This window comes from Protopterus annectens, chromosome 14.part0, assembly GCF_019279795.1.
Source record: "Protopterus annectens isolate FY-2018-M chromosome 14.part0, PAN1.0, whole genome shotgun sequence".
Lineage (NCBI taxonomy): Eukaryota > Metazoa > Chordata > Ceratodontiformes > Protopteridae > Protopterus > Protopterus annectens.
This window is the reverse complement of record NC_056748.1, coordinates 391,909,382-391,934,520: the sequence shown is the minus strand read 5'-3', so window position 1 is coordinate 391,934,520 and position 25,139 is coordinate 391,909,382.

The following is a 25,139-nucleotide window of genomic DNA, read 5'->3' as shown; positions in this document are numbered from 1 at the left end:
TTAGTCTTTTGTAGTCCACACAAAACCTGGTGCTTCCATCCTTCTTTGGTACCAGTACCACTGGGGAGGTCCAAGGACTGCTGGACTCCTGGATTATTCCCAGTTTCAACATCTCCTGTATCTCCTCCCTCAGTCTGTCTGACTCACTCAGGCCCCTTGTAAGGGGCCTGCCTGATAGGTCTTTTGGACCATGTACCCACATGGTGCTGCACCAGGTGGGTGCACCCTAGTTTTCCACTGAACATATCCCCAGACTCCTGTAACACTGCTAGGATTTCTCAAACCTGTGTAGGGGGATAGCCGCTGGTACATTGCTACCCCTTCCACTGAGGTCAGTCCAAGCCTCACTGAGGTGGTCAGTCACCAGATTCCCCTAAGACTGCTCTGGCCATTCACTGCAAATGCTCAGCATAAGAGCCTCCCTATCATAGTAAGGCTTCATCATGTTAACATGGTACAATTTGTGACTCAACCTAGCAGTTCTAACATGCGGTTAACAACAATGACCTTCCTTGCCACTTTGAAGCGTCCCTCCCAAGCTACTTGCAGATTATTGTGTCTGACGGAAATGAGTACCCACAGCATACTCTCTGGCTTGAGCATTCCTGTTATACCAAACCTTTTTCTGCTGTTGAGCTCCTGCCAGGTTCTCAAGGACCAGGACCATGAGCTCCCCAAGCCTTGTCCTGAAGTTTAGGACTTATGCCACAACAGACTCTTTGTGGGATTCACACTCACCCTTCCACTCATCATGATTCAAATCTAAAGGCCTCCTCACCCTATACCCATACAGCAACTCAAAGGGTGAAAAACCTGTGGATTCCTAGGAAACCTCCCTGTATGCAAACAGATGAGGCAAACATCTGTCCCACTCTCTTAAACTGGTCTGCAAATGCCCATTGCAAGTTCTTTATTGTAGAGTTTAAGCTCTCCACAAGACCATTACTCTAGGGATGGTAGGGGATGGTCTTTAGGTGCTTGCTCCCACAGACAAGCCAGCAGGTCTGACATGAAACTGGCACCTCTGTCAGTCAGTATTTCTTTTGGGAAACCTACCCTGCTGAAAATCTCTAGCAAAGCATTTGCCAACTTCTCTGCCTTGATGGACGACAGAGCCACTGCCTCAGGGTGTCTAGGAGCATAGTCTACTACCGCGTGGATATACGGGTTCCCTGTGGACCTTGGGGTACTCACAGTCCCTACAATATCCATAGCTACCCTCTGAAATGGCTTCTCAATCACAGGCAAAGGCGTCAAAGGAGCTTTGACCTCGTCTCCTGCCTTGCCTACTTTTTGGCACTGCTGACAGGTCCTGCAGTACCCTGTTACATCCCTGGCAATCCCAGGCCAATAAAAGTACTGCATAATATGTATCTTGGTATGCTTTATGCCCATATAACCTGAAAAGGGAATGTCATGGGCTGTAGTTAGAAGTGTCAGATGGTAGGATCAGGCAGTATTACCTCACTTTCTAGCCCTCCCTCGGGGGTCCACACTACACAGTAACCCTTTATTCCAGTATACAGACTCCCCTTTTCCTTGAGAATCGGGCACCTCCCTAGCTACCTCCCTCAAGCCTTGTAATGTAGGGTCAGAGTTGAGCCTGTCTCAGCTCTGTCTTTGTGACTTTTCCCAGCTCTCCTTCCCAGGAGGTCTAGTATCCTCTGACAGTGGGGCCTCACTGTCAGCCAAGGTACTACCACTCACCTCTGCCCTTGCAATCACTCTGTCCAAGGGAACATCAGTACCTACCAGCAGCTGGGGCTCATCTTCAGGCTCACTGCTACAGGTTTGCTCCCTCTCTGAATTAGCTACATCACTAGTCCTGGCTTCAGGAGTTAGGTCTGTCTGGGTCTCCACCAGGCTACTAGACCTACGTGCCTGTCTCTAAGCCTGACTGTGTGTCACTGCATACAGACAAGGTACTGTATTATCAAAATCATTCCCTAGCAAGACATCTGCAGGGATGGCATCAAACATACCTACTTGCTTGCTCCTCTTTCCACCCTCCCTGTCAATCTGAACTCTGGTCAAAGGCATTTGGAATGGGATTCCTCCTAATGCTCTGACTGGAGTGGACTGCCCAATCAAGTACTACTCCTCTTTAACTACTGCAGGCTTCACAATGGTTATATCAGAGGCTGTGTCTCTCTTGGCAGTGGCCTGTTTTTCATCCAAGATCAGATACAAACTCTGGTGGTATTTTGGTACCTCTGTTGTCTCCAGACAGCTCACCAGTGGCATTCTATTATTCCTACTTGCTGGCTCCTCCACCTTTTGTCACCCACCTTGAATCTGTGGACATCTACATGCTACATTGGCCCACTGGTCACATTTAAAGCTTTTAACCCTTGATCCTGGCTATGTACCTGAAATAGTGGCTTCCCCTGCTACTGGTGGACTCTGTTGGAGCAGTTTAGGCTGCCCACCATGGGTTCCCTTATATCCTTCTACAGCACTGGGTATCCCTTTCCTGTGTGGTGCTGACCTGCTTGCTAAGTAGAGATCACCCTTTTTCTCCAGCTCATCTGCAGATTTGCATTATCAGACTGCCAACCAAGTTCTCATGTCCTCAGGCAAAGTGCTAAGGGCTTGTTCCCTCACCAAAAGGTCTGCCAGTCCTTGAAAAGTGGTGACCTAGCACCTACTCAACTACCTATGAAGAGAAGTGCTTAGTTCAACAATATACTCACATACACTTCCATCTGCCTGTGTCTGTGCTCACAAAACTTTTTTTTCTTTTAACTTTATCATAATTTAAGAAATCAGTATCAGGCAATTTGGAAACAGCAGTTTCAGCTTTATTATGGAGTAAGGGGGTGAGGGTCTGTAAGCAGAGCCCCCAGTATGCATTATACTGTTTGCATACTCTTTCAAATATATGAATAAAACTATCAAAATTATCATCTTCTTGGTACTGAGGAAGACTTTACTGACCTTTATTGCTTCTGGGGTATGGCTACTCCCTTCCCCTGCATGACCCTGGTGAAGAGTCAACATTTCATTTTCATGTTGACATTTCCTCTGCCTCTCACTTTCTACAGCTTCCAAATGCTGCAGTCTGTCTTCTGATTCTACTTAGACCTCCAATTACCACAGTGTCTGATTCTAATTCCAAATGTTTGATTCAAAGATTCATGATTCAAAGATTCAAAGGAACTTTATTGTCATTTAGGAAACACAAGCGCTACCTAAATTAAATTTTGAGTGTCAACTCTTTTTTACAGGAGAAAACAAACACAAAGACAGACATGGTGGGTATTAAAGAATAAACAATAACTATAGCACAAAGGTAAAATATTTAGGTAGATGAAGCACATGCTTCTACATTTATATATATATATATATATATATATATATATATATATATATATATATATATATATATATCTATATATGCAAAACAGGATAGCCACACAATAACTAAAAAAACAGTCAAAACGGCAGAAGAAACTGGAACGGGAAACCACTTTAGCGTATAATGAATTTAATATCCTAAAACAAACTTCATCAGAAAACAATGAAAGTGAACAAACAAAGTATTTAAATACCATAGTCAATTAAAACATCATCAATCAGTTAATCAAACTAGTAATTAACATTTAAAAGGAAATAACCATATATAGAAGTAATACAAAAACATTTAAAAACACAATTGTAGAAACACAATTATAATAGTAGTTCTAATAAACTATTTCTGTCTATTGATTTGGACAAAATTAATTTACGATGTTTTAAAAAACATTTCAAATTAACAGATTCATTCAGCCCTGGTGGATGGTCTGAATGTAATCTAATCTGCCATAAAGATTCACGTTGCTCTACAAAATTCCTAAAGTCCCCAGCTCTCCCATCATATTTACACTTTTCCAAAACAGTAAACATAAATTTTTTAAAAAGGGTGCAGGATGTAGAGTGTTTGTATAAAGCGTTGTTGAGGTTTTTTGTCTTTATTGCGTATAAATGCTCCTTAATCCGTTTGCCCAAGCTCCTAGTGGTCATACCCACATAGAAAGCTGGGCATATATACAAGCCCACTGCTGGAACAATTCAAAAAACCCGGCACCTCTAAAATTCTTTCAGAGGTGACAACATTGATACAGGGACCTTCAAAAATAAAACTGCAGACTGTACAGTTATTACATTTAAACATACCCTTTTTACTACTAGTGGTAGACGTTGTGTTGTGAGTGTTAGTTTTCTCCAAAATCATTTTTAATGTATTATTTTTTCGAAACACGAAATTTGGTTTAGGACCAACGGCTTTAATGATATCTTGGTTACCTTGAAGGACTTTCCAGTTCTCTTCTAAAATCTTCCTAATCTTAAAACAATCAGAACTCATTTCAAAAGAACAATAATGTTCAACACTAGCTGAATGGCTGGACTGAATGTCGACTTCATATTCTTTTTTGTGACTTTCAATAAAACCTTTTATCAAAATTGGTGGAAAAAATTGTGACCGTTTGTTAAAAATCTCGGTACCAGTATCAAATAAGTACTTCTCTTCATATCCCCTGTGAATAAACAGGTGCACAATGTTATGAAATTCATGTATAGTGTCAATGTCCCTGGTGGTCATGCGGCTAGCTCTTATAAATTGTCCCCTAGGGATATTTTTGGTGATATATTTCGGATGACCACTAGAAAAATGTAGATAACCATTTGTGAAAGTTCTTTTCCTGTGTGTTTTTTACTGTGAAAACAGTTGTCGGTAAAATCCCACCAAAGATGTACGTCCAAAAAATTAACAGCTTGTCCTACATCACCTAATGTGAATTTAAGGAAACCCGACAAAGAATTAATTTCACGAACCATAGTGTCCACAGTATCACTACTTCCTTCAATAACAAAAATTAAATCATCAATATATCTACCAAAGAAAATAATATTAAAACTCGTTTGTAAAATAGGAAGAAATTCTCCCTCCCACCACGCCATGACGGTGTTGGCATAAGCCGGAGCTGCTGGAGACCCCATCGCAACTCTTCGTTTTATCTTTATGGCAGATTAGATTACATTCAGACCATCCACCAGGGCTGAATGAATCTGTTAATTTGAAATGTTTTTTAAAACATCGTAAATTAATTTTGTCCAAATCAATAGACAGAAATAGTTTATTAGAACTACTATTATAATTGTGTTTCTACAATTGTGTTTTTAAATGTTTTTGTATTACTTCTATATATGGTTATTTCCTTTTAAATGTTAATTACTAGTTTGATTAACTGATTGATGATGTTTTAATTGACTATGGTATTTAAATACTTTGTTTGTTCACTTTCATTGTTTTCTGATGAAGTTTGTTTGATATTAAATTCATTATACGCTAAAGTGGTTTCCCGTTCCAGTTTCTTCTGCCGTTTTGACTGTTTTTTTATATATATATATATATATATACTGGACAACACTGACTACTAGATGATTTAACACATGAAAAAAAAGTACAATATACACAGGGGAGATTGGGTGGTATTTCACATAAGGAAGTCATTGGAATTGCATTTGAATGATATATTAATTTTCGTATACATTAAATAGAATTACTGTATGAAAAAAGGCAACAAATGAGTGTAACAATCTATTGTAGTTTTTATACCTCCACTTTTACATCAGCATTAATGAGTCTTATTGCAGTTGGATTAAAAACTGTTCAGTTGTTTGGCCCTCAGTTCAAGTCTGTTTAACTCCAGACAGATTTTTAAGTCCTCTGAGGAAAAGGTGAAATGTCCTGTTTTTGGGGGCTGCAAGTTTCCCTCACCAGACTGGTTGTCTTCCTAGTTGCTGGTCTGTGCTGCAGTTGTGATTAATGCTGCAATAATTTCCCTTTTAGTCAGGTTGGCATGCACCATTCCTTTGTCTTGGCACATCTCAGTCAACTGGTTCCTTGTCAGCTTGCCATAAATATCTGCTGACATATTTGCCTGCTCTCCCTGAATAACTAAGCTAACAAAAAGTAAATAAATAAAACCAGTGTGATGTAAAACTCTCAATGTCTACTTTGTGGCTGCTTGAGAGTACAAACACCTTTAGTGACCACTGCTTACAAGCTACCGAAATTCAATATCCACACCACTGCTCAGCAATTTGTGAGGACTCCTCTTTGGGCCAGCAATAAAGGACCCTGAATCCTCACCACTGACACTGGGGAGAGATGTTCACTTGGAATAAAAATGCATGCACTCAGTATTTCTAAATGCAGACCTCTCTGCATCAAGCACAATTTCTCTAAGAGCACACAGGAAACACACCCAGCCTGGGGTCTGGATTCCTTTATATCTGTCTCCCTCCAGGTCCCCAGTAAGGCTCCCCACTGGAACAGCTGTAAGGTTAGGTCCTCAGCTGAGTGTCCAAGCTGAATCCTCCAGCACCATGATCCCAGTGCTTCATATCCCTGTCCCAAGTAGCTGACACACACATACTCTGTGAGATTTGATTTCACACACACACACACACACACACACACACACACACACACACACACACACACACACACCTGGGAAAAGTTGGCACAGATTTACCTGCTGTGCCCCCTTCTACCCAGGGTATAAGGTAGTTATCACTGTCACCAGACACTCCACAATCAGCTACCTTAAGGTCCTTAACAAAGAGTGTCCAATTATACTGTGCAATATTAATACTAATGCAAATGGTAGAAGTTGACCAAGACAGCTAGGCCTTCTGGAGTGGCCCACAGTGTCACCAAATAAATATAAGCACTCTCAAAGTTTAAATACTTTCTAAAAGGAACAGCCACAATAAATGCTTTAAATCTATTTAATAATAAATAATAAAAACATGAACATACTGAATATATATTTGCAGTAAATCACAGAGTTAAAATCACAGGAAATATTGAAAATAACATTGATGGACAGACTCAGACAAATAAAGAAAAACAGTATCTAAACTAAGCTTCACTATATTTTCCTGACTGAATCTAGGAGAATTACTATTTCCTACTTACTTAATAGAGAAAGGCAGGTGATGTAGTGAATGGTCTTTGTTGTCAGGCCCAAGACAGTACACTCAATATTGAGAGGTTTCCCACTGTAATATCTAAAACATAATTTCCAAGATGGCTGTCAGAATTACCTCATCTGGTCACCTGACTATAGGTTCTCACAGTATCCTTCTTTGAAGCTGAGACTGGAGTTTAGCATATATGGCTACAATACAGATCTAAATGTTTATGGCAGTGCCCTGGAGCCATGAAACAATTACAGTACTTCCCATCTTCTTTACAGAGGCTATTAAACAATGCCCTCTCCCAGACCTACTGACTCCATTTCCATTTAGCACAGTGGAGTGCTGTGTTGATGGTGTAACAGCCAATTTAATTTCAAAGATTTTCCAAAACTAGCTGGAGTGAGATTAACTGCTTCTCTTCCAGTGTCCTTTGCTAACATATATACTACAGTCTCAAGTGTATATTCCTTCTCTGTCCAGCAGGACCCACTGTTTATACATATTTTAACACTAGCATCTTTCCAAGCACATTTTGGTTTTCAAATGCCATACAGTTTTAATACATTTGTAACATAAGCATTTGTGCAAATCAGTTTGATATTCAAATGACATATCATTCTTTACAAAACTCCAGCTAGCTATGCTGGCACTAGCCTACATCATTACAACTCCTTTCCTAGCACTTACTGCCATGTTCACATCCAGGGTGTACATGGTGTGGTGCTGTGTGCCCTTCTCAGTTAACACCACGTTTCAAAGGACCACCATATTCCCATAGGGGGAGCACATGCTTTGGCACTGTGCTGTATTGTCAGTGAATATCCTATATTTAGCAACACTTTCCTGTCACTTTCCAATACAAGATGCACAATATCTGTTATACCACCCTGTACATAGTGTACATAGTATCAGTGACTGCCTGTTTCCTGTGCAGGAAGTATACAGCATGATATAGGGTACACATGGTATGATGCTGTCTACCCTTCTCAATAAACATCCCAGTCCTAGAAGCATTGAGTCTCCTGTTCCCATTCAGGGTAAACATGGGTTATGTTGTGTCCTTCTCATTAAATACCTTATTGTTCAAAGCATTGACTGCTCTGTTCCTATGCAGATTGTACATAGTTTGTTGCTGTATGTCCTTGTTAAACGTCCCATTCCTAGAAGCATTGACTGCTGTGTACTGATGCTGTGTGTTCTTCTGAGTTAACATACCATTTCTAGAAACACTGAGTGACATGTTGCAATGCAGGATAAATGCAGAGTGAAGTTATGTGCATTTTTCAGTTAATACTCCATTCCTAGCAACATTGACTCACATACAGAGTGCACATGGTGTTATAATGTGGGCCCTGCTCTATATACAGTATTTATGTATGTATATATTTTTTTAAGTTTGCTAACTAGCCTAGTAGACTGATTTGAATGGACCCATTTTAGCTACTACTGGAAGATGCAGAAAAGCAATCTTAATAGAATGTTAGAATGTTAATAGTGCAAAAGATATCTAACATTTTTGGTTACAAAAAAGAAGTTATGTGTTTATCATACTGTTCCATCTGTGTTGTTCATTTTCATCCTTCCTCAATGAATGGGATCGGATCTGATCCTCTGATCTGACTCAGCAGTTTTACTAGCTCGTGGCCACTAATGAACTCTCGAGCTCCTTCCCTATCCCTACCCATAATCCACCACTCCTAACATCTCATCTTGTTTGGAGCTTGACAGCCTATAAAAGAAGTACTATAACTGGAGTTCAGTATAAAGGACACAAGTGTCCTGAAGTAGCTCATTCCTCCAGAAGTCAGTTATGAAAAATAGAGGGGGATGGTGTGTGGGGTAGTTGAGGAAGAATGAAAATGGACAACATAGATGGAATGTTATGGTAAGTACATACTACTTTATCTGATGTTGTCCATTTTCATGCATTTCTCAACTAATTTGACAGAGTCCCCAACTACCTAAATTCCAGGGTAGACTGTAAGGAAGGGTATTTCTGAGTATGGTTGAGCAAAAGGCTGCTCTTCCCCTTGAAACCAAAGGTAGTTTGTAATGAGTAATAAAGGTATGAGGATTTGACCAAGTTGCAGCTGCACATATATCATCCATAGAAGCTCTAGACTGGAATACAGTAGAAGTTGCCATAGATCTCCTTGAATGAGCCTTTAATGGTTTTGGTAAGGGAGATTTGATTTGTTATAGGTAAAGGAGATGCAATTTGTCAGCCATCTAGCTAGAGTTACCTTTGAAACCAATTTGCCCAATTTATAGTGTGCAAAGGAAACAAATAACTGATCTGTCTTTCTAATCTCCTTTGTTCTGTCTAGATAGAAATGTAATTGTCTATGAAAATCCAGTAAGGGCAGCATATACTCCCCCTTTATTTGCATATTGTGGGAAAAATGCCGGCAAGTTAATGGATTGGTTAATGTGGAGTCTGACACCTCCCTAGGAAAGAAACATTAGCACATAATGTGACCCTGTCCTTTAAATTCAAATGTGGAAGCTTAGAAAATAACGATTGAAGTACTGAAATTCTGCTAGCAGATGTAACTGATACTAAAAATACAGTTTTCTAGGTAAAAAATTTAAGATCACATTTATCTGCAGGTTCAAGGGAGAGTCTTAGGGCTTGCAGTACTAAATTTAAATCCCATGGTGACATGGGGTCTTTAAATGGGGGTCTTGGCAGATGAGTGCCTTTTAGAAATGCTTTGCACAGTTTAGAGGAAGCTAGGGAAGAATTTTGAAATCCCACATGAAATTTAGAGAGTGCTGCGAGTTGAACTAGCACCCTTATTAAACAAACTCACTAAAAATTCTAGAACAGAATAAATTGGAGCTGAGAATAGGTCTGTCTGATTATGTTCTGCCCAATAAACAAACCTTATCCATCTACTCCTGTAGAGTTTCCTAGTAGAAGGTTTATGGGAAGATAAAAATATGGAATGAACAGAGGAAGAAGGCATTGGTTGCCTGACTATTAAAGAAACTGGAGAAACCACACTGTTTGAGATTTGAGATATCCAGGTGAACCATGCCTTTTGGGTGAGAAAGTCTAGAAATGGATCCAGAATCCATGGTAGGTATAGTAAATGAGGCCAAAGGAAGGGGAACAAAATCTTCCAAGGCCAGTAAGGAGCAAAGAGGATGACTTTGTTCTTCAACCAGGCTGCTTTCTGAAGGAATTTGGGAATTAGGGGAGTTGGGGATAAGCATACAGTAGACCAGGGGGCCAGTCATGGAGCAGAGCATCCCCCAGTGATTTCCCTGATGGGAAGATCAAGGCAAACAAGTTGCTGCACTTGTTTAGAGGAGATGCAAAAAGATCACAGCAAGGCTGGCCCCACCAAATGAAAATCATTTCCATCACTTTGTTGTTGAGAGACCATTCGTGAGGTAGTAAAATTAACCTGCTCATTTTGTCTGCGATCTCATTCAACTTCACCGGAATGTGCATTGCTGTTAGAAAGTGGTTAGAAGATATCATCCATTGCCACACTCTGAGGGCTTCTCAACACAGGTGATAAGATCTGGCTCCCCCTTGCCTGTTGATGTATCAGACTACTGACATGTTGTCTGTGTAGATTGCAGTTGTCCCAAGAGGAAGAAGTCCTGGAATGCCTGCAACAATAAGAGCATCTTTCTCTACTCCAAACATTGATATGCGGGTTGGCCTCCACAGGGGACCAAGTGCCTTGGACTGTTTTCCCCAGGAAGTGTCCCCCCACCCAATCTGGGATGCATCCATGGTCATTATTGACCTTGGGCTGAGTGAGGATGAAAGGACAAATTTTAACAGCTGTTTTGACTGCATCCAGTATGAAAGGTATTGTTTGCATACCTGAGTTATCTTTGTAGATATTGGCTGAGAAAGCATTGACCATTGTGTAGTTGGCATCCATTGAAGAATTCTCATGTGGAATCTTGCTAAGGGGACTAAAATTGCCACTGACATTGATCACAGGGCTTACAGAATCAATCAGGCTGAAATTCTGGTACTGCAAATAATTTTCCTGACCTGAGTCCTAATTGTTTGCACTCTCGATAGAGGAAGAGAAGCTAACATAGATACTGTGTTGAACACTCTTCCTATGAATTCTAATATCTGGGCTGGTTGCAGATGAGACTTGTTGTAATTTATGGTTATTCCAAGATTCAAACAGGTCTGTAACACCTGATACCAAGCTTCTATCAGTTGATGTCTGGTCGGGGATGTAATGAGCCAGTCATCTAAATATAAAAATAACCAGAATCCTTTCAGTCTTAAGTGAGCTGCAACCACTGTCATGCACTTGGTGAACACTCTGGGGGCTGTGGTGAGGCCAAAGGGCAGTGCTCTGAACTGATTGTGACTGTCAGCCAGAAGCTTACATACCTTCTGGATCATCTGTTCATCTTTGTGATAGTATGCATCCTGAGTGTCTGTCGAGCACATCCAGTCATCCTTGCCCAGAAAAGGCAGAATGGACTGAACTGTGACCATCTGGAACTTTGCTTGTCACACCAACTTGTTCAAAGCACTGAGATCCAATATTGGCCTCCAGTCCTCTGTTTTCTTTGGCACTAAAAACAATGTTGAGTAAGTTCTGTATCCTATCTGGTCTAGTGGGACCTCTTGGATGACTTTTTTTTTCTAGCAGCTTTTGAATTCCTAGTACTGCTGCTTTCCTTTGATTGTGTGGACATCAGGAATTTTCCTGGGCAATGAAGGAGGTAGGAAAAAGGGAATTATATAACCTCTGGAAATAATTCTTTGCACCCGACCTTTTTTTGTAATAATTAGCTGGGCTCTCTGGTGCAGAGATAAGTGACCCCCAACTGTCTCCAAAGGTAGGCAATCAGGCCTCCATTCAGGAGCGCTGAAAGGGTCTGTCAGAAAAGGAATCTCTAGACCCCTGGTTTTGTGAGCTCTCTCTGCCACAGGGTGTTGTCTTCCATTATCACTCTCCCCTCTGCCTATGAGGGAACTAACTCCATGTGTGTCCTGTAAAGAACCCTGAGACATTCTGAACTACATTTTTTGAACTCCCGTTTTATTCCTGAAAAAGGTCCTTTGAGAGGGTCATAAAATGCATACCCACTGCGGAGAGGGTCCTTCTAACTTTCTCGCATCTGAAGTGTGTGCCCTTTACTGTGGGGTCAAACAAAGAAGTGCTGTCAAAGGGAGCATTGACGAACGATGACTTGAAGGGCTCTGCAAAATCACACATCAAGCATGCCAACTGATGGAAATGCCTGAACACATATCCCTTGATGCATCTTCTGCAGTGTGTGAGAAGCCTCATAGACAAATTGGATTGTGGGTGGCACTATGCCAGGGTAATCCTATGGCTAGGATTGTGAAGGCCCCAGGACCATTAGCCTAGTACACACCTATGAACCTATGGATATAGCCTGTAGGGTAGCCAACTGAGAGACTAATGCAGATGAAGCCTTAGCAGTTTCAGTTCCAGAAAGAGATTTGGATAACTCTTTAATCAAATCTATTTGTAACCTAGTGAAATGTGCTAAATAGTTTAGCTATCTTAGCAAACATCGCTGAAACATAAACATGTTCCCAAATCTATCACCCTTGATTCTCTATTAGGAGAATGAACAGTAGAACTCTGTTCAGCAAGTTCCTTTTTATAGCCACTGTCACAGCCATGGCCCACTGGTGGAGCCAGAATCCTGTCTGGTCTCTTGGGGAATGGCTCAGTTGTATCAGGTTCCTTGCATGCCTGCTTGGAGTTCAAATCAATAAGCTCCTCAGCTGGTAGAGTAATCCAGGAGGTAGACAGACTGGTACCAAATACTTCCAGAAATACTAATTCCTCAGGAGAAGGGTTTTGGGAAGACCAGCCACCCTTTTGTTTAATCATTTTAAGAATGTCTCTAAATGTGACATCATCTGGTGGTGATGTTGGGGACCCCTCCCCTTCATCAAAATCAATATCCTCAGTGACCGACTCTTAAGGAAAGCCCACATTGCCTCCTTTTGCTGTTTCTCTTCTTAGGGACTTCCTTTATGGGGTGGTCTAGAGAAGTATCAGAAGAGATCAAAATACTCTGCTAGGTAGGCTGAAAATTTTGGGTTGGCTGTCCCCTAAAGAGTAGAATGTTGAGGATCATGGTGCAAAGTCATCTGGGAAATAGAGGGTGGATCTGAGGAGGAAGATCTGACCTGTCCGAGCAGAGAACACTTTTCACTACCTTAAAGGCAGACTGCTCTGGGTAGAAGGAAGCCAACTCAGCTGAAAAAGTAAGATTCTGGCCTGTCACTTCCCTCCTCCCCAAGAGCAATCCACCTAAGGTGAAAGTTGGAGCCAAGCTGTCCAGTGCTGAACCTGAGTGGAAGAGACAGCTCTGAAAACCTGAAATCTGAACCCGTCCTCTTGGATCAGACAGGGAAGCTTTGGCTCTGAAGATTTCAGCACCCATGCACTCAGAGAAATAGTCAAATCCAAAGACAATGTTCTCTTTGGATCCAAACCAGATGGACCCGGAAGGCTCTGACCTGAGGACTCTAAAACCACAGGTTGAATTAGAGAAGGAGCTGTTATCCATGGAGTGGTAGATGGACAGACTTCCTGACTTGAAGGGGTAAGAACCATGAAAACTCCCTTCCGAATTACCTTCATGAAAAATTTTCTCATCATCCTCTCCATCTGCTTCCATGGGGCTCCTGGAGGAATGAGAGCATACCAAGGATGTTGATTTTGAGTGAGTCCCTAAAAAGGGAGAGGGCACCCTGGAAGGAACCAGATCCAGACTTGGTGAATATGCAATTCTTCGTAAAGACTTTGGATCCAAAGATGTAGGATCCGAAATGTGTGGTCAGATCTGATGATGGTTGGATCAGATGTAGCTTTGGATCCAGCCTTTCCTTCTCCTTGGTTCAGAAGTAGAAGCTGGAGAATCCAAGGGCCTAGACCTTTTTGACAGGTCTTTAGGTTTATGTTTGGGGGGAATTGAACTCCAGTAATGGCTTCAGAAAAGGGAGATGGCAGTAATCCCTTCAAAACATATATCTCAACCTAAAAGAGCAGGAAATCTTGGCAAAACTATATATAATCAGGCATCAAAGGCCCAAAAAAAGGGACAAGTTTTAAATATTGCTCTTACTAATTCAGAAAGTTGATAGAATAACAGATTTTGCATTAGCATGAATTTTCTGAAGACTATGAAGTCTGAAACTCAAACATCTCTCATTAGTTTCTGACTTTAATCCTCAATGATTTTCTAGTGATTTGCCAGAAAAACAAAAATTTGAGGAACAGACCAAAACATGACATAAAAATATGGACATTCTGCGAAGATCTGGACAGTTGAGAGGTAAGTTCAAAATCAGCTTCTTTTTTCTTGTCAGCTTAAGCTCAGGGGTTGAAGCCATGACAGATACTACAGTCCTGTTGCCGGTGTTCTGGTCCCAAAAAATAGACAGAGTGGGCATCCAACAAAGGCAACCTGTGCCTAGACTTATTACATTTTTTTTAAACCTGCTGGACCCTTCTTAGACATCTCTGTAGTTAAGAGAAGAGTTAAAGTAAACTTTTATTTTTTTGGCAGGCAGAAAGGGGATATGAAAAGAAAAATACCAACAATGGTAATTACAGAATGTACACAGTATGTAAAGAAGGTAAAGGGAAGAAGATATGCCTAACATGATGGCAGAAAATGTTTACATCCAAAATAGAAGAAAAATGGCAGAAATGCCTTAAGAAGATAAATGAAGATTAAAGATGAAAGAAATAGATGTTTATAGAAGAATTTAAGATGGATATATAAAAAACTTTTCTCACTGAAGACTTGAAAGCTGAAAGTGGCCATGTTTAAACACTAAAGTAGCAAATGAGGTCTGAGGGATGTTAGGGGTGATGCAGTATGGGTAGGGAAGGAGCTCGAGAGTTTGTTGGTGGCCACAAGCTAGTAAAACAATTAAGATCAGATCCGATCCCATTAGTTGGAAGAGGTATGAAAATGGACAACATCAGATTATTAATTTCCTAAGTAAATGAGTCCATATCACACTCTATAGCAGAAGCAGGCTGTTTTCAGAATACTTAGTTTCTTGTTAAGAAATTGTAATAGTGGAAGGGGGCTAGGGAGAAGATGTGAGAGCATAGCAAAAGATGGAAGTGAAAATACAGTACTTTGTATGATGGGAATTTCAGTTTAGAAAACTGAATTGTACTACAGGTACATGGAGAAGTGTTTCAAAGGACAGTATAAGCTGAGGAAAATGACAGCAGCAGGAGAGGAAACCAGGTGTAAGTTATAGTTCACAGTGCCTTTGTACCCAAGAACTAATTTTTCTTCAGACTAATGTACCATATGCAGTGTTCTTTGTATTGCTGTCTTTAATGAGATACAGAGGTCCCAGGCAGTATGCAATACATAACCCTTAGCAGGTACTGATAAATGAGAAGTTCTTTCTTTGAATTGCTCATCTGTCAGTAAAACAGTGAAGGCACTTTTCTGTCTTGCATCTCATATGCAGCACAGAAGGTGTCCACATTCATGCCCCAACCACCATTTCAGACTGACAAATAATATCAAACATATTTTCATGGATCATTAGTGCAGCACAGTCTGGGTTGGTGAACATTCTTGGCAAGACATTTATAATTAAAAAGAAAGACTACATGGAAAAGTCTGTTACTTCCCTTAGTATCATCTGGAAAACATTCACTGAACTTGTTTTCAGTGGGTTTATGGACATAATTGGATCTGTTGCGTATTATAATGGAATAATGACTGCAAAATGAAGCCGTGGTAATATATATAAATAGGTATCACAGGGCAGAAGAGTATGCAAAAACTTGGGACTAGACGGGATTATAAAAAGAAATGAACAACAGAAGTGTTGAAACAATCCTTAATCAGCCTGTTATTAATGGGGTGGATTTTGTGCAGATAGGTCACATTTACAAAAATAAAATCAGTAATAAAATCTAGTTGTACACAAGTACCTAGATCACTCAATACCTCCTTTGTAGGACTGGGCCATTGCCAGCAAACGTAATATATCATCAAAAAAAAGAAGAAACTAACTCCAGTCAAAGCAGGTATGAACTGACACAGTTACAAATCTTCCAACAGATGCAGGGGAGAACAAAACAAACTTCCATGTGTAGATACATTATGTAAAGGCCATATAAGTAAAATCTTAAGTAAAGCCCATGTAAGTGAAAACAAGTCTTCAGCTGTGCAATTTGTATTAATAGTTCAGAAAATATCCAAAAATGAGAAGTCACTAATTCAGTGATTTACAAAATGAATAAATGAAATAACACATACAAATAACTGTCATTGTTTTGTGTTATCCCCCTCCCCCATATCACTCCCACTGGTCTTAAATACTCAGGGGCCATTTAGGTTCAGTGTATCCCCATTCATTCATCAGGATCATCATTTTTCATTAACAGACTTTTTGATAATGCCCTAATCCATCCCTAACACCCCACTCCAGACTACTGAGCGCAGAGTCCAGGATTTATATAAAACCTTAGAAAACTTGCTTTACTATATGCCATAAGTTCTGGTGCTGAGCCTAGCTCAGCCTGTAGTTCCACAGGCCTTAGCCAGAAGGCATTGCTACAGTATTTTAGTCATAAAATTGCCCTATTCCCAAAGAAGATTCCCAATGGCCACCACTTCAATAGAAATGATACCCAACAACCCTCAGGACTAACAAATTCCAGGGTGACCAAGGAATGACTCTCTAGTCTTCCATCTACAGCAGTCTTGCTTGCACCTGGCCTTCTAAGCAGACCTTGGTTACTTACTGGCAGCATGAAGAATGCCCTGGCCCATCTCATCAGGCTGGGTTAGAACAAACATCATTATTTTATTGCTTTTGGTGAGTCTACAAAAACATTCTTAAAGACTCTAGGGGTTACTATTACTGACAATAAATGACAGTGTGTGGCTGCCCTATGAAGCAACTTTAACAAAAGTGTGCTTGTTTTGATTCACATTCATATAATCGTTATTATATCCATCAGTTAACTTGTAGCATGGAGATGGGACATTGCATTGATGATGTACCATTCTCACCTGTGATATTTATGCAGCATTACTTGATCCTATCCCTGATATGCCAGTTTATGTACATTCCTGATCCTCTGGTAGCTTGGTATTTTCCACTGTCCTTGACAGCCATTCCCAATAATGAAACAGACCTAAGTGCACTCTTCCTAAGTTATCATCAAATAAGCCAACATACTTTAAAGCAGCGGTATGACTTTCATGCCATATAATTATGGGCATGCTACATTTTTCTGCTCATTAAAGCACAACCTGCACCACTTGGCATGCAGTACTTATCTTGGTCTGTCTGTGTAGGGCTGCCTGTTTTTGTGTTTGGTATGGATTACTGTTCCCTGTTTTAAGAAGTAACACAATTTATGTCTGGTTATACAACTCACATAATATTTCACCTTATGTGAGAAGTTTCTTGGATTAAAACCTGGATCTTTAGCAGGAATCAATCCCTTACAGCTACATAACTCAACACTTTTCCTTTCAGACTTTATCACCAGTCACAGAGAACTTGTCATAGAAGTACTTGTTAAGGTTGTTACCAGATAAAACACACAAAGTTTTAGAAATAATCCACAAATAAACAGGAAACTCTAAAAACTGAAACAGAAAATCCCAGTCTGTTTTATCTGTTTAATTTACATTTGTTTACCGAGAATGTCCAATCTACCACTGAAATAAATATCTTTTGTTCTCCTTTGAATTTTCATGAACAAAATATCTTTTAAAATTTCGCTGAAAGTGGATCAAAGCTAAAAGATAGCTATCAACACAAAAATGGCCCATTAAGAATAATTTGTTCCTGTTCTGTCAGACGCCCACCATTTATTTATAGCACAGTCTATTCCATGCTAATACATTGATGCCCCATTATTGGCAGGATGCAACAGTACAGGTCACTGGTGTTACACATGAGAAGCACTTCCTGTTTTTGCTTAAATCTGAAAGTTCCTTAAAGAATCATAACAGGGTAGTGCAGGGACGCAAGAAATGAATGACATCTTTTATATCTTGGTGAGGGTAAGAGATCAGCAATGTCTGTGTGTTCCAACTGCATAAATGCTGGACATCAAATAAGTTTATAAGAAGCGTAATTAAATGTTTGTGAGTTAATAAGGTTAGTCTCCGATTTAGATTATATTTGGATTTATACAATGGCAAAATATGATGAGCAGTTGTATCAGGCTTCCGCCTCACTGTGTGCTTTTGAAAGGATTCACTTTAAGAAAAGATTCTGTTCTTTGAACAGAAGAACTACTGGGGTGTATCTTTGAAGGTGTCGGTCAGATAATGATGCAGAACAGACCATGACAGCAAAATACAAAATTGTAGAATATGCCTTAGTATTCTTCAAAGACAAAGAAGTAAAAGAGTCTAATAAAGAGAAGAGAACACAAGAATACTTTAAGGAACAGTGAGTCGCTATGGGCACTTGGTAATAAATTGCAGCAGAAGAATACTGAAATTATGGAACACTAAGTCACTACAGCTACTTAGTAACAGATTGTTACACAAAAACACTAGCATTAAGGAGTAGTGAGTTGCTGCAGACACTTGGTATACAATTGCTGAAGAAGAATACTATAATTAAACAGTGAGTCACTGTAAATATTCAGTAGCAAGAATAATGACATAAAGAAACAATGAGCCTCTGAGATACTTGGTAACAGGGGTGCAGCCAGAAATGTCAGATTTGTACATCCAGCTTCTGTGCTGTTAGCCCTTTTAAAATAGCTGCCATTTTCCCTATGGCTACAGTCTCAAATATAAACTTAATGCAGTGCAGATACTAGAGTTCTCAATCTAAACCCTTTAATTGGACAGATAGTAATATAACTAGTAAGTATTAATGCAACTACACTGATGCTGTTTTATGGTTCACTTGCATAATTTTGGCTTCATTTGTGTGTTTGAAGACTGGACATTCTTGGTTAAAATGCTGATCTCTTAAGAAGTACCATGGCTTTTAAAGTGTACAATACTAGATGAAGAAAACTCCATTTGGCAAAACTGAACCTGGAAAACACTAAATATAAAAAAAAACCTTAAAAACATGAAAGTGCAATTTATTAAAACTAAAAACAAGCTTTTGCAAATGTTGCTTTATGAGGTTATACATAGGAGAACCTTTAAAAGTTATTTTTAAATTGTCATAATTGAAAATCACATGATAATTACTAAAACTGCTATTAGTCAGATCTCTTTTACTTTGTTTCAGTTTAAGCACAGGTTTAATGTGATTCCATCCATCCACAACCCCTTTTTCCCATTTTTGCATATGGGTGTCACTTCAAAAATGACAATCATCTAGAGCCAATGTTAACACCACCAAGTGGCTAGCTGGCTAGCCCTGCCACGGTAGTTCTTCTACAGCCACACTCACATGCACACTCATACCTATTAGAGTGTTCAATCCACCTATTGCATGTCTTTAGAATGTGGGAAGAAAATGGAGCACCTGAAGGAAACCCATGTGAACACAGGGAGGACATGCAGACTTCACACCAAAGGCACCGCAGCTGTGAATTGAACCAAGGAACCATTTGCTGTGAGGCAACAATGCTATCCACTTTGCCACTGTGCCACCCATATATAAAGGCACAAGTTTAATGTGAATAGCTCCATTTAATCCAGGATATTTGTCTGCACATATCTGATTTATCCAGTTGTATTCAGGATTATATGTTCATTTAATTAGATCTTCCTCCTATAGCTTTCTAACTCAATGTGTAAAACTACAAACTTCGAATAATGTATTTCAGCCATATCATTAATATGTTTATAATGTGCATTTGCATCCAAGTATCATCTTGCATCTGAAAGAAAGTCACAAGTACTTTCCTTTAATCTATGATATGACATCTCCACATAACAGGCTGGTCAGGCCATACATATAGCAAAATAAACTTCTTAGAGCCACAATCCACAAATGTATTACAATAATAGTAAAATGATATATTTATTTAACCTTTGCAATAGGTATGACTGCAAACTGGGTATCATAATCGACTCTCCAGCCAACACAAGCATCCACCAAAAGGACCTCACAGAAACAGACAACTGGTGCCAGAGCCATGGCCTCAAGCTAAATGCCAAAAAGTATATAGTCATCCCCTTTGGCAAAAACAAAGTGCCCACAAATTACCACATAGGTGGTAATCCATTATGTACAGAAGTAATTAGGGACCTGGGGACCCAAGTTGATGGCAATCTCTCATTTGACAACCACGTGGCCAAAGTGGTTAGAAAAACATTTTATATAGCCCACCTAATCATGAAGGGATTCACATCTAGATCAGGGGAGGTCATCGTGCCTCTTTACTCATCCCTCATCAGGCCCATAATTGAGTACAATGCCCCTTTTGGGATGTACCTCACCAGACACCTGCAGCAACTGGAAAGACCCCAAAAGTACATCACCAAGAGGATCAAAGGTCTCAAACAAATGCCATATGCTGCCCGGTTAAAGAAACTCCAGCTCTACTCAGTGGCATATCGCCTGTTCAGAGGCGATCTGTGCCTGACGTATAAAGCCATGTCCATCCCGGAATTAATGGACATGCTGCACCTCAGAAAATCCAAATCCCATCGAGCTACATGCTCGAGAGACTTGAACCTCAGCACTGAAATAAATAGGACATGCTGGAGGGACAGATTCATAACCCAGAGGCTCCCTTCACTCTGGAATAAAATCCCAGTCCAGGTTAGGCAGAGTCCCTCATTGACTCTCTTCAAGAGGAATCTTGATGAGTGGATGGGAGATCGTAGGTTTACCCCGGGTATCACTTCTGTGTCACTGTTAGACAGAGGCACAGTATACTAACCTCGAAAAAGTGCATAGCAAAATAAATTTAAAATGGGTGGCGAAAGCCAAACACATTCTGGCTAGGCTTATAAATGCCCTAGGGCAGATAGCCTAGTATGAACCTATGAAAGTCCAGCTTGGAACAAAGCCAACTTTTAGCAGAAGTCCAGGAAGAAATGTTCCAGATGCATGTCTTTCTAACATGGGAGGATGTGATGCCCATGGACTGGCACAGTAATCAAGGAGCCTCAATCCTCACCACTAGCACCAGTGAGGAGTGTGCACATTGGAAGGATAACATGTACACACACAGTAAAGTACAATTTCCCTTAAGAGTACACAGAGATCAGTCAGTCTGGGGCAGGTTTCTCCCTTTGTCTCCAGATCCCCAATAAGACTCCCCACTGGCACAACTATAGGTTTCAGATCTCAGCCTAGTGGTCAAGCCAAAAACCTCCAGCACCCTCTCTGGTCAACCAGTGCTTTGTGTCCCTGCCCAAGTAGCTGACACACACACACACACACACACACACTCTGAGATTTGATTTGTATACAAACACACAGACACTCCTGAGGAAGGCTGGCACAGGTTCCTCTGCTATGCCCCCATTCTGCCCAGACTATAAGGTAGTACCGACTGCCACCAACTACTACTATCAGCTACTATAAAGACCCTTACCAAATGGTGTCCAATTCAACTGTGCAATATTACTGCTATCCACATAGTAAGTGTGACCAGATCTTTTAAGGATATTTGGAGTGGCTTATACAAAATCACCAAATACATGCAAGTATTCTAGAGTTTAAATCATCTCTACACAAAACAGCCACAGTTGAAAGGTTTAAAAATATTTAATAATAAATAATAAAAACACAAGACAATAGTTATTGCATCAAAACAATGACATTACAGAGTTCAGAAATCACAGAAAATACTTAAAACAATATTGCAAGATAGTCTGACATAAATATAGAAAACAGCTAGACTAATCTGGCTATATTCCTATCTATCTCTAAGAAAAATCACTGTTCTAAATACTTACATCCAGAGCAAACAAGTGCTGGTGAGTGGATGTTCTTACTAGATCTAAGACAAGATACAAAATGCTCTTCTCTCTTTCTGAGCTATCCATTAAATTGATAATACACAGTACTGCTGGGTCATTTCAGATTCAGTGTTCTTGACACTTTTGCTGAAGTTTCCCAGGCTCACAGGACTCAAAATTTAACATATCTCTGTAATCTTGCACCTACTAGGAAATCACAGCAATAAAGGACACTTTACACGTAAAATCTAGTAATTATCTTGGTCTTAAAACAATAGAAAGAATTTCCTAGCCCAGACATCCTGTCTCTGAGCTTGAGATCAAACACAGTTGTAAAATTCTTTACTTAACAGCATTCTCCCAGCAGGGTGCACTGTGGTTACATTTTTGAAGCTCAGTACAACATATAGTTTAATCATAACCTATAGTTCTCTTTATATTTGTAAAACAAGCCTGTAGATTATATTAATATTTACAGTGACATTGAATTTTCTACAAGATTCTATCTGGCTGGGCTGGCAGCCCCTCAGTTTTTTACATTCCCCCCGAGAACTCAAGCTAGTTTTTCAAGTGTACCTTGAGAAACGTTGCTTGAGAGGGTTGCGTCTATCTGGGTATACCTTACCCCATTCCCTGTCTTGACAGCCCATCTGCATTGGCATTGCTTATCCTACTGCGGTGCTGCACTGACATATATGCTTGCAACCCTAGGCTCCACCTAACTAACTTGACATTTTGCTGGCTAGCTTGATGTAATCATGTTAGGGGATCGCAATCTGCAACTTCAGTGAATTTCCTTCCATACAGATGAGGCTGAAGTTTTTGCATTGTCCACACTATGGCTACAGCTGCATAGCATTCCTCCCTGGGTTGAAGCCTATGATTGAGAAATCACTGAGTGCTCTTCTCCCTTTGAAGAAATCTGGCTAAGTACAGCCCCCACCACATGGTTTGAAGCATCCTCCTGCACAACAGATTCTTTGCTGTAATCTGGACTGGCAAACACATGGGGTCCTCCCAAAGCTTCTTTAAGCTTCTGGAATGCCTGCTCACATGCTGGGGTCCACACTACCTTAACTGGCCTGTTTTTCCTTCTCAAGTCTGAGTGGAGCAGCTGTGGTACTATAACTGGGGACAAACTTTCTCTAGTACCCTGCTGTCCCTAAGAATACCCTTACCTGCTTTTTGGTAACAGGTGCAGGCCATGCCTGAATGGCTTCCACTTTAGCAGGTTCTGGCCTGATCTTACCACTCCCTACTCTGTCCCAGGTAGGAGATCTCTGCCATACCCACCTGGCATTTCCCAGGCTTAATGGTCAACCTTGCCCTCTGTAGTCTGCCCGGCACCTCCCTGACATGCTGAAGGTGCTCTTGCCAGGAATGGCTGTAGATGGCAATATCTTCTAGGTAAGCAAGGGCAAACCCTCCTGCTCCTTCTAGGATATGATCTACCAGCCTCTGGAAAGTTGCTGGGGCATTTTTCATCCCAAAGAGCATCTTTGTGAACTCATACAAGCCAAAAGGTGTCACAAGGGCTGACCTGTCTCTAGCAGTGGGAGTCAAAGGCACCTGCCAGTAACCCTTGGGAAGATCAATGGTGGTAAGATACTTAGCCCCACCCAACTGCTCCCTCATATATCCTAGGCATGGGGTAAGCATCTGACTCTATGTGACTATTTAATTTCCTGTAGTCCCCACAGAACCTGGTGCTGCCATCCTTCTTTGGCACCAGCACCACTGTGAAGGCCCAAGGACTATTGGAATCTTGAATTACCCCTAGCTCCAACATTTCCTGTATTTCCAACCTCAGAGTCTGTTTGACTCTCTCAGGCACCCTAACGGGCCTGACTAATAGGCCTTTGGGGTCCTGTGTTCACCTGGTGATGCACCAGGTGGGTGCAGTCTGGTTTTCCAGTGAACATTTCCCCAAACTCCTGTAACACTGCTCGGATTTCTTGAACCTGGGTAAGAGATAGCTACTGGGACATTGCTACCCCTTCCACTGAGGTGTCAGTCTGAGCCTCACTGAGGAGATCAGTCACCAGATTTCCTGCAGACTCTTCCTTTAATCCACTGAAAATACTCTGCACAAGGGCCTCCATATCATGGTAAGGTTTCATCATGTTAGCATGGTACAATTTGTGCCCCTGCCTCCTGCCTAGCAGTTCTACCATGTAGCTATCATCACTTACCTTTCTTACCACTTTGTAGGGTCCCTCCCAAGCTGCCTGCAGATTGTTGTGCCTGACAGGAATGAGAACCATTACCTGCTGCCCTACAGCATACTCACTAGCTCGAGCATTCCTGTCATACCAGACCTTTTTCTGCTGTTGGGCTTCTGCCAGGTTCTCCTGGGCCAAGCCTGTTAGTTCCCTGAGCCTTGTCCTGAGGTTTAGGACATATGCTACAACAGACTCCTTGTGAGATTTGCACTCACCTTCCCACTCATCTCTAATTAAATCTAGACGTCCTCTCACCCTATGCCCATACAGCAACTCAAAGGGTGAAAAACCCATGGATTCCTGGGGAACCTCTCTGTAAGCAAACAGATGGGCAAATATTTGTCCCACTCCCTCTTAAACTAAATGCCTGTAGCATGGACTTGAGTGTCGAGTTTAACCTCTCAACAAGACCATTAGTCTGGGATAGTAGGGGCTGGTCTTCAGGTGCTTCACCCCACAGGACTTCCACAGCCAAGCCAGCAGGTCTGTCATGAGGGCACCTCTGATAGTCAGTATTTCTTTTGGGAAACCTACCCTGCTGAAAATCTTTAACAAATCATTTGCCACCTTTTTCACCTCAATGCAGGACAAAGCAACTGCCTCAGGGTATCTGATAGCATAATCTACTACTTCTAGGATGTATTTTTTCCCTGTGGGACTTTGAGTACTCAGACACCCCACAATATCCATAGCTACCCTCTGAAATGGCTCCTCATTCACAGGCAAAGGCATCAAAGGAGCTTTCACCTTGTCTCTTGGCACTGCTCACAGGTCCTGCAGTACCCTGTTACATCTCTGGAAATTCCAGGCCAATAGAGGTTCTGCATAATACGTCTCTTTGTAAGTTTTATGACCTACAAAGGGAATATTATGACCTACAAAGGGAATATTATGGGCAATGGCTAGAAGTGCCAGATGGTAGGCTCTAGGTACTACCAACTGCTGTATTCTCTCACCTTCTAGCCCTCCCTCAGGGGTCCACTCTCTACAGTAACCCTTTGTCCCAGTATACAGATACCCCCTTCCCTTGAGAGTCAGATGCCTCACAAGCTGCCTGCCTCAGACATTGTA